Here is a 10,414-nt window from a genome sequence, read left to right as displayed (position 1 = left end):
CATTCACATCTATACATCCACATCTACATCCACATACATACATACATCCACATCTACATCCACATCCACATTCCACATTCACATCTATACAGCCACATCTACATCCACATTCACATCTATGCATATACATCTTCATGCATACATCCCTTTCCACATTCATACATCCACACTCCCATCTCCACATCCACACATCCACATGCATACATCCACACTCCCATTTCCACATCCACACATCCACATACATACATCCACACATCTACATACATACATCCATTTCCACATTCCCATTCATATAATCCCATATGCCTTCACATCCAATCTTTTACATCACATCCATTCTCGCCCTATCACAACCCATATACATCTTATCCTATCACATACACTTCTTACCTCATCCCATACACATCTTATCAAATCTTAATTCATCTTATCACCTCATAACTTATTTCATAAGCATCTTATCACCTCTTGTCACATCTTATACACCTCTTATCACATCCTATCACATCTCATATCCAAGAGAATTCTTATATTTGATATAAGATTTCTTTACACATTTATTTATGCATAAATTCTATTTAAGGAGATTAATACTTTCGAAGTAAAAATCAATCTTTTATGCATCTTCTTATGCATAAATTCAATTTGGTAGGAATTACACTTTTAGAATAAAAGAATTTCTCTTATGCATCTAAGTTATGCATAAAATCCATTTATGATGAAAATCACACTTTTAGTATAAAAGAATATCTTTTATGCATATCTCTATGCATGAAATCCAATTATAATAAAAGTCACACTTTTAAAATAAAATAATCAACTTTTATGCATACCTTTATGCATGAAATTCAAATATAATAAAAGTCATACTTTTATAATAAAATAATCAACTTTTATGCATACCTTTATGCATGAAATTCAATTATGATAAAAGTCACACTTTTATAATAAAATAATCAACTTTTATGCATACCTTTATGCATGAAATTCAAATATGATAAAAGTAACACTTTTGATATAAAAATTTATCCATTATGCATACTTCTATGCATGAAATAAAAATGATAAAAGTAACACTTTTGATATAAAAATTTATCTTTTATGCATACTTCTATGCATGAAAATAAAAATGATAAAAGTAACACTTTTGATATAAAAATTTATCCTTTATGTATACTTCTATGCATGAAAATAAAAATGAAAAAATAACACTTTTGATATAAAAATTTATCCATTATGCATACTTCTATGCATGAAAGTAAAAATGATAAAAGTAACACTTTTGATATAAAAATTTATCCATTATGCATACTTCTATACATGAAAATAAAAATGGTAAAAATAACACTTTTGATATAAAAATTTATCCATTATGCATACTTCTATGCATGAAATAAAAATGGTAAAAATAACACTTTTGATATAAAAACTTATCCTTTATGTATAATATTAAAATTTAATTTCTCCATGATTATAATGAGATTCTTTCAATTAATCTAGGATGATAATTCCTAGAATATGGTAGGAAGTCCTCTTTTTATGCTTTGAATAAAATTATTTTATACATAATTTTTATAAAATTTTTACCATAGCTCCGCTCTGCTATGACTGATAAATCTCAATTTTTCTAAGGAATAAAGCTTATCATTAAGAAAATAATTAAAATGATTCTCTAATTGGATAATTAATCCATAATGGATTGAATCATCAATATACATAAACTAAAAACATAGAAAAAAGCCATTAATTTGGCCTCAAGCATAGCTTAATCTTGGGTTAAAGAAAAGCTTTATGAAAAGCTTCATTTGGATTGAGAAGGGGTTATGAGTATGACCATTTCTTGAGTGAGAGAGAGAAATTACATAAAACCATTAGAATTTAAACATAAATAGAAATTTATGTAATTCTTTACTATCATTAATTAATTAACTTCAATAGCATTCATCAAATTATGTAACTCTTCACTACTATTCACCAATTAACTTCAATAGCATTTAAAAAACCATACCAATTAAGCTTCTCAAGCTTGAGAGGGGTTGAGAAGAGAGAAACATTGAGAAATTATAGAAAAGATCAATATTCACTAATTACCTTACAAATTGCTTGATTCTTTGTTCACGGTAGAGGCCCCCAACCAATCAATTGGTTAAGTATGTTGATGGAGCCACCAATGGGGATTGAAGAAAGAGGGAAGCTCCAAAACTAGTGAATTATTAATGAATTCACAGTTCTTGGCTTAGGTGGAGTAGAGTAACGATGCATAAACACTATATATTTTTTTTTCAACAAGGGGAGGCTTCTATTTATAGGAAAAATTGAGCTCCTAACCAAACAAACTGATTCTAGAATTTTTCAACTCAGTTTGGTCAATTTTTGACCATTTTTAGGTCAGTTGAGCTAACTTTTTGTAACTAGACTTGAATTAGGAGAGATGAGAGATAAAATATCTCAATTTTTATGAGTTTAAAACTCATTCAAGCATGTGAAATATGCACCTCCTTTAAAGAACTCCCCTTTCTTACATATGTGTCAAAATGGAATCATTATACCCAAATATCTCATATTTTTAATATTGCTCATAGTTTTTTACTAATAAAACTTGTACATTTTCAACTCTTCATCTTATGTGAAATATGCACCTCCTTTAAAGAACTCCTCTTCCTTACATACGTGTCATAGTTTTTTTAACTAATAAACCTTGTACATTTTCAACTCTTCATCTTATGTGAAATATGCACCTCCTTTAAAGAACTCCTCTTCCTTACATATGTGTCATAGTTTTTTTTTTACTAATAAACCTTGTACATTTTCAACTCTTCATCTTATGTGAGCATTTACTCATTTTTGGGTATCTTCTTTTACAAAATTGGATTTATCTCCTCCCTACACATGGATTGATGCTATTGGCCCATAGGAACCTTAATTGGACCATAATCCAAAAATTTCTGAAAATCTAGACCCTTAGGCTAAGGTCCTTTATACACATTTCCAATTAATTCCAATTACACATTGGAAAATTCTTTTTGAATTTCTGTTTCAGGGGAATTCATCTTAATTATAAGAGATATTTTTCTATCCAAAAATATTCAAAATCTAAATATTCTCTCTCTAGAATATTTTCTCTCTCTAGGTTAAAATAGTTAGAAACAAGGTCTTTATATTTCTGAAGAGGGATTGATTATAGGGAAAGATACTAGACATCAAAAAGGGGGTGGGGGAGGAATCTTACACAACCACTCTATCACCCCCAAACAACTGAGGCCGTTGAGGCTGCCTTTTCTTTGAAGCTCCTAGCATCATCATCAACCTCCCTCAAAGCCTCAGCACTTGTATATAAGATTGTGGGTAGCCGCCCAACACATAGCCACCTTCGCGACTTGCTACAACTAACCTCCTTAGCGAGCTGCACAAGATCATAAATATCCATACCCTTGGGTGAAGCTACTACCAAGTGAAGTTCGACACCTCAGTAGCTTCAGATTACATAGAATATAATGGCTTGAAACCACATGGTTTTGATCCTTGAAGGTATAGTGTAGTGGTAAGATGTTTCCAATGGTGTCCCAAGGTCGCGAGTTTAAATCCTCTTTTAGACATAACATCTTGCTCCAAAATTTTCTAAGTCTCAAACCTAAATTCACCCTCATTCCATGATGTAAACTAGGAAGTAAACTATGATTTGCTAAGTAAACTATGCCCACTTAAAAAACTAGAAAGTAAACTATGATCGTTTAGTAAACTAAGAAGTAAACGATGATCGCTTAGTAACCTAGTTTACTTTATTCGACAGCCCAAAAAAGATGTCGCGATTTTTGATCAATACCATCCATTGATATCACCTGACAAGGGTCTTTAAGACCCGGTGACAGTTAGTTAGTCCTGAGGTTTATCCTTCAAGAGGTTGGGGGACCCTATCCTTCAAGAGGTCGAGTATTTAAATCTTCCTCGCCAGCGCTTCGTTTAGCGCTTCGTTTGCCGTCAAATGGATCACCTCGCAAGAGCTTGCTCTGATCGCAAGTCCAGGCGCACGCCCGTCTAGCTTTCCTCTCCCCTCGCAGAGTGGAGAGAGCGGACCGAGCGCCCCAGCGCCACCTCCCCCCTCCGATGAAGCAAAGCCCCAACACCCTACCCCGAGGATGAGGATGGGATAGGTGGCAGACAACTAGAGGTGGAGACAGCACCGATGCCTTGCCAGGGCAACAGTCCGACGAGACCTAGGTGGTAATAGTCGTGTCAGAGAACCGGTTCGAGCATATATATATATCTAAGGATTGCCCCTCTGGAGTGGAGTTTCCACCTGCATTTGAGAGGGTCCGAGCGTCAGGTTTAGCCTAGAGACCGATCCCATAGAATGGTTCGATACGATTTTCCAGAGCTGCCCTCCCCACCCAAGCTCTCCAGTGCAATCCCACCGACCCCCCAGCAGCCCCTAAAGAGCTGCCATTCGGGTTCCGTCTGCAAATTGATACATCACTTCTAGGAATAGCGATGACTGTTTTACTGCTTCCCCAGTGAAAGCCCTATCCCCCAAAGTCTTCAGGTGGTCCTCCCTGAGTCATGGGGCAGCCCTTAGACTATAGTTTCTTCAGATGCCTGCCGATGGATGTGGAAGCTTTTCAGCCCCTCTCCAAGTTTATGTTATCTTGTCCCAACTGAGTTAGTGTAGTGGTCAAGCCTGTGACTTGTAACCTCTAGGTTATGAGTTCAAGCCCCATTAGGCTCTCTCATGTTACAAAGGGACACCTATGCTCGCTTGATGTGTTTGGTTGCTCGGGCTCTTGCCCCTTGAACACTCGAGTGACTCCTCCTCCTCGGGTGGTAGATCATCCGAGATAGGAGGATCCATACGAGACCCCTCCGTTGTTCCAGCGCTCGACTCATCGCAGTGGTCATGGGGGATGCCTAATTCGCGGCTCTTGCCCGATGGTACGTGGCCCTTGCCCGACCATGATAATTGGCTAATTGTTGGAAGGGGAAATCGGCTCCACCCACTTGAGTGGGCCCCGGGTGTGTACGAAAAAAAAAAAGTTTATGTTATCTTTCACCAATCCAAATTGGCCACTCTTGAGAGCAGTGCAGTGATCTTCTCCTTCCCATTGAGTGTAGCAGTCGGGCGAGAGCCTTGTCCAGAGTCTGTCTCCTCCACTATTCATGGACAGGTGATAGAGCAGACCTGTGCCTTACATCGTCACTCACTTTTGGTCCTTCACCTGCATGGAGCTTGGAGCATTAGGCTACGGGAACCAAGATGGCGAGCTCAAGAGCTCTAGCTTGGATGTGATTCTCTTTGTCTACCTTCATGTATTGTTAACGGCCCCCCTTCCCCTTCCCCCTCCTACAGATACCTCTACTGTGATAGTTGGAGCCCAGTATATGGATATAGCTGAGTCAAAGTGGAGTTGGTCCACATGAAGCACAAGATGTGTTGCATGCATGGAAGCCTTGTTGTACGGACCCACAGCCCTAAGCCTAATTAAGAACAAGATGCTGAATAAACATGATTAAGACAGAGGAGGCTCTAAATGCTAACTTAATCAGGGATTCCATTGTTTCACCCTGAGGATTAGCCATGGCACAGGCATGCATGTGACATCCCCTCTTGCTAAACTCAATGACAAGGTGGACACTCCATCATCGTTCCTCCTTGGACTATTATTGACTTTGACCTGCTACTTCTTACTTTGACTTCTACTTTGATATTTTTGTATGAACACCTTCCACTTCTAATCTCCACTTCCAAGTCTTGCTGCAGAACTCAGCATCTATTCCGTTGCTATCCCATGCTTACTATCCCTTACCCTTAACATAGTGGTGGGTCACTTGCCGTCAGTGATCATACCCGTTGTTAGGCCTTTGGAACTTATCTGAGAGCTTAATGAAGTACTGGTTATGCGTGCATACCCTCAGGGAACGCTTCCTCTGGCTTCACTTGTTTTGCATGCCACTCCATCTACTACCCTGTTGCATTCTTCTGCTAGATCTGTGCACCTTCCTTAGGACTATGCTTAGTGGGTTGAACCTAAATGCTATGATACCAATGTTGCATGCATGCAAGCCTTGCTGTACTGATCCATATCCCTAAGCTTGATTAAGAACAAGATTCTGAATAAACATGCTTAAGACAGAGGAGATTCTAAATGCTAACTTAATCTCAGGGGATTCCACTATTCATCCTGAGAGTTAGCCATGGCACGGGTGTGCACGTGATAGGATGAGGGAACACCTCGGACATCTATGCATCATGATAGATTGTGACTACAAAGCCTCACCCAAGTCTCACAAGGTGGAGGGAAGCTCAAACAGATCTCCCCCCACTAGACCCCTTTGATGAGGATGATCTCATTGCCCGCATCTCTGACCGCGGCCTTAGCCCAATCTTCGAGGGCCAATTTGCGTTTCATGACCCCAGAATGGCACGTTGACCCACCTATAGGCCGAAGTGGCCAGAGAAAGATCTTGGAGATTACGGTGGCCACTGATGCATCCTGGTGAGTGACAATGGCACGATCCCTTCAGCCCCAAGGATGCCCTCAAAGAAGGGGATGCTCTCGACATCCCCTTCTTTGAATACACAGTCCGTCTGGGCCGCATGATTGAGATTGTAGAGGATAGTATGCCAACAAGCAGTCGCACACTAGCACCCACAAGGCACCCCCACGCGTGCAGCCCCTGTTGGGAGGAAGACCATAGGCCCCTGTCAGAGTTGGGAGATCAACATCAGCATGGCACATTTGGCATGCTCGCTGCAGAAAGGCCATAGAGGGCACTACCATGCGACCTGTTGAGTCCATCAAGAGCATATGGATGAACATCATACACCCTGCATGGCTAGTGGGAGAAGCTTCTAGGAGGCTTTGAGCATATGCAGAAGCGCCAAGCAACGGTCCTTACCTCAAGGTCAAAGACAGGGAGGTTACTTGGCTTTACAAGCCACCTGTTTGGTTACTCCCCACTCTCTCTGTCTCTCTCTCTCTCTCCCCCCCCGCCCCCTGCCGCCCCCCCCCCCCCCCCCCCCCCTTGCATGAGATAACCTTCCTTCAAGAGCGGCCAGCCGGCAAGGAAGAGCTCCTCTCTGTCCCCGATTGTCTCCCATTCATCGTTGAGACTAGGTTATGCACTTAGCCAATTCGTTGTATTTTTGGTAGCTAATGGAAGAATCTTTTCTTGGGGGGGAAAATGTCTTAGGAGCCATGGCACATGCCTATGAGGCCTCATGCATGTGACCATGCATGCGTGAAATCTTGTTAGTCTATGAGCTGAGGATTAAGTCTCACAGCATATGCAAAGTGGTGGTGTGTTTTTGCATCTGTTTGTCGTCGACCACTCAGCTAGAAGAAAAACAATCTCTAACTAATTTGAAAAATAAAACTGGTTCAAACTTTGCTTTGTATGTTCTGAAATTTTAAGCCCTTCAAAATGAACCTATATTTTAAGTAAGGTGGCCTTGTGTATTGCAAATACTAGAAAGAAAATCCTTTAGTGTCTTACAATTGGAAAATTTCAACTGCATTTTTGGCTTGTTTGTAAATTTAAGGGCCCATATAGAAGATATTAAACCCCGAGATTTAGACTGACAAAACGCCCAAGTTCAAGACTTTTCTTTTTATATCTGGATAGAAAAATTTACTAGCAAAGATGGGATGCGCTCCAGTCATTCCACTTTGGTGTTGTCATATGGATCATATGTGGACTGGTTTCTTATCTCTAGCAAGCTGTAGATTGCCAAGTCCTATTACTTGAAATCGACAACTCCTTCGTGTCCAAGAGACATTTTAGTCCCTTTCACAAGACTCGAGACAGAGGAATCAATGAGGGTAAGCTTTTTCACCACAGCCTCCATGCCTGGCCTGTTGTCGGGTTTCATCTCTGTACAAGCCCCAGCATAGCCTTGATGGCTTCATCCTCCTCCTCGGGTACAACATAGTCATCTCCAAGAAGCTCCGGATCCAAAATTTCAGAGCATCGATCAGGATATGCATTTCTTGCCCAATTGGGCAAGCTAACTCCCATGTTGCCAAACATGGTATCAGTGGGCTCCTTCCTGGTCAGCATCTCCAACATTACAATCCCAAAGCTGTACACATCCCCTTTTGCATCCACCCGTGTAGATTCTTCATACTCTGCACATCACAATAAGAAACATTGGCGTTTCCCAATGCATTGCAGTTTCCCTGCCCAAAGCATTCAAATATTCTTGGCGCTATAGCTACACATTGATTTCGCTTCTAAAATCCATTGATTGACTCAAATCAAACATACCTGGTGCAAGATATCCTGGATTTCCTCTGGCCTTGGAGTGAACTTCATCGGGGCCTAGAAGCTTGGCAATCCCAAAGTCGGCCACCTTGGCCACCATATCATCATCTAGGAGAATGTTGCTGGGTTTGACATCACGATGGACTATCTGCTTCCTCAAACCATGATGAAGATATGCAAGCCCATGAGCCACACCAAGGGCAATGTGGAGCCTCAAGGAAAAGCTCAAGTAGTAGGCATCACTTGCATGTAGGCAATCGTGGAGGGACCCTCTTGGGAGAAGCTCTAGCACTAAGGCTCGAAGGTTCCCATCATCACAAAAGCCATGGAATTTCACGAGATTGCGGTGTCTTATGGATCCCAATGTCTCCAATTCTACACAAAAGCTTGGCCTGTGATCATTGGAAAGCACCTTCACTGCTGCATCCACTTGCTTGATTGTAGGCGCCAATCTTAAGGTCATGCTTGTTGCCCTATAAACTTTGCTCACAGCCCCAGTGCCAATAAGCTTTGCTTCACTGAAATTCTCTGTTGCAGACTCTATTAGACCAGATAATGCAGACCTCAATACATAGACATATGGCATATAAAAGATTAATACAGACCCTACACACGATTATGGCAAAATAGACAAGATAATACAAACATAGAACAAGATTAGCGCTATAAAGACAAGATTATACAGACCCAAAACAAAATTATGGCTAAACTGACAAGATTTACACACCTGAGAGCTGATTTATTGAAAGGCTGAGGAGTACTTTTAATGAGGCAAGCTGCCCTAATGATGGAGGGATTGTTCCTGTGAGATTGTTGTCGTCTAATTGGAGGAGTGTCAATTGGGTGAGATTTCCTATCTCATGGGGGATGCCTCCAGAGAAACCATTGCCGTTAAGCCATAGACTTTGCAAGCTTTTGAGCTCACCAATCTCCCTTGGAAGAGGGCCACTGAATTTATTAAGAGAGAGTGCAAGAGTGATTAATTTGGTACAATTAGTGAAAATTATGGTGGGTATGGTACCATTAAGCTGATTGAAAGACAGAGTTAGGGTTTGTAACTGGGAAAGAGAGCCCAACTCAGGGGGTATTGGGCCTGATAAGCTATTGTAATAGAGTGATAAACTGATTAAAAAAGTGCGATTACGTAGAGTGGGCGGGATTGTGCCTGATAAGCTATTGTTTTTGAGGTTAATTAAGGTAAGATTAGGGGTATTATTACAAAGCGTTGAAGGTAGCCTGGGTCCTGTGAGGCGGTTGTCGGAAAGGTCCAAGGTTGTGAGTGGTAAGGGGGATAGGGCCGGTTAGATTGTTGGCCGAGAGGTTGAGGGAGGCCAGGTGGGGGAGGCCGGACAGAGAGTCTGATATAGTGCCAGACAGCTTCTGGCCAGACAAATCGAGGGCTGCGACGGACCCTTGAGCGTCGCACGTGACCCCTCGCCATCGGCAGGGCGACGAAGTGCTGCCGTTGGTATTGTCGTCCGTCGACTTTGTCCAGCTGAGCAAGGCGCCTGACGGATCTCCGGTGACGGCCGCCTTAAAGGCCAGCAGCAGCAAAGCCTCGTCACTACTGGGACGCGCCGCCAGAATCCGGCCTCGTCCTGCCGAAAGCTCGGTGTTAAAGTCTGCTACGGTAGCACCCACGCCCCACAAAATGCAAAGCACCACCAACGAATTCATGGATGTCTGTCGGAACACAGTGCCAGGAATTTGCCAAGCTTGTCGAAACAAATACGGGGGGGACGAGTTGCGCACGCATTTCTCAACTGTTGACTCTTTTCTGTCCACCGACCGCCTTCACTTAAACTAATTTTTATTTGTTTTATGATTTGTTTTATGAATAAACTTCAAAGTTCAGAGATTACGAAATTCAACAAAATTCTTCAAAAAGCACGTGTATGTACATATTTTAAATGAATGATTTTTTAATTGGAAATCAAGTTGATACATGTTGACCATATGTACCCACTATTTAACCATAGTCTTCTTTCTATTTAAAAAAATTGTGAGAGTGACTCTCACAAAATTATATGCCGAAAGGCATCCCTTTACAAAAAGTTCTCTTACAAGTCTTCTCCTAGATACATCAGAATGTAAAGAAAGGGTAGAGTCTAACCATCTTCTTCGAGATAGGGAGAAAGCTGGGCCATAGTGTTATATC

General features: G+C 41.2%; 1 pseudogene across 1 annotated transcript; it reads right to left on the bottom strand.

Annotated features, from left to right (window-relative positions):
• Nucleotides 1-7,585: 7,585 nt before the first annotated feature.
• LOC147625650 (uncharacterized) lies at nucleotides 7,586-9,987 on the bottom strand (annotated as a pseudogene). Its single transcript, XR_015268789.1, has 4 exons — nucleotides 9,543-9,987; nucleotides 8,984-9,484; nucleotides 8,260-8,874; nucleotides 7,586-8,120 (listed from the first exon to the last, which is right to left on the bottom strand). The product of XR_015268789.1 is annotated as an uncharacterized LOC147625650 (transcript).
• Between the last annotated feature and the right edge of the window lie 427 nt (nucleotides 9,988-10,414).

This window comes from Cibotium barometz, chromosome 23, assembly GCF_041138505.1.
Source record: "Cibotium barometz isolate CiBa-2024 chromosome 23, ASM4113850v1, whole genome shotgun sequence".
Classification (NCBI taxonomy): Eukaryota; Viridiplantae; Streptophyta; class Polypodiopsida; order Cyatheales; family Cibotiaceae; genus Cibotium; species Cibotium barometz.
The sequence above is the reverse complement of the archived record's forward strand: the minus strand, read 5'-3'. Positions and strand labels throughout refer to the sequence as shown.